The sequence below is a fragment of the Galeopterus variegatus genome, unplaced genomic scaffold (genome assembly GCF_000696425.1).
Source record: "Galeopterus variegatus unplaced genomic scaffold, G_variegatus-3.0.2 Scaffold21207, whole genome shotgun sequence".
NCBI lineage: Eukaryota > Metazoa > Chordata > Mammalia > Dermoptera > Cynocephalidae > Galeopterus > Galeopterus variegatus.
Window position 1 is genome coordinate 9,041 of NW_007747318.1, and position 983 is coordinate 10,023.

The following is a 983-nucleotide window of genomic DNA, read 5'->3' on the forward strand; positions in this document are numbered from 1 at the left end:
AAAAAAAAAAAGGATGCTCTTTAGATGAGTAATTTCTGCTCTTTATCTTATTGTATATTAAGATATTAACATCAAGATTCTCAACAAAATTTTTGATCAGCTAATTTTTTGGTTTTTTGTTATGAATATTCATGAGATACAAATCTGATTATCAGCCCTTGTGCCAATGATGTGAAGGCCAGATTCATACTGGCAGCATGCCCATTACCACAAATTGCATTTGTACCACGTGTCCCCCACCCAATTATCCCCAACCGCCCTCTGCCTCCCCCTTACCCCCCACTCCACTTTGTAGTCCAAGGAACGTTCTCTCCTCTGCAAGTCCAATGCACGACTGTGGTCTTTCTTTCATTCCTTCGTTCTCTCAGATCAGCAAATGTTAATTACCCCCAAATCTTCATCTTCACTGAAAAGTTCTTAGTCTTGAGTTTCCTCTATATACTCAATGTGTGTAATTGGGCTCTAAATAGAGTAGAAAATTAAAAAACAAAAACAAAAACAAAGCCACTACATTTGCAACACCAACAACTCAACTGAAGAAGACGTTAGCCAAGAGCACTGCTCTGTGTCTCTCATTTCATGTTTCTGTTTTTACAGGGACTACAGAAAACACCCTCCATTTTTCTCAAATATTGGCCTCCACTTGCTCCAAGAGAAGGTCACACTTTGTTCTTAGTTTGTAAGTCCTGGTCTCTGGAGGCAGCCGGGAGGAAGCCAGCAGTTGAAGCTTCCCTCATTCCGTGTAGACACCCTCACCGCTGTCCTTCTCTCTTCCTCTGGAGGTGGTGGGTGGTTCCTCTTGGTGTGCCCATCATTGGCAACCTTCAAAGGCATCTTATACCTTTAACCCTTCTCTTTTCTCTTTTACACGTTCCTCTTTTCTATTGCCCCTTCTTACTAACATTATAACTTGATCCAAGCCACATTTTTATTAATATTATCTACAAATGTGACAATATTCTTCACAAATACTATTCACAAGC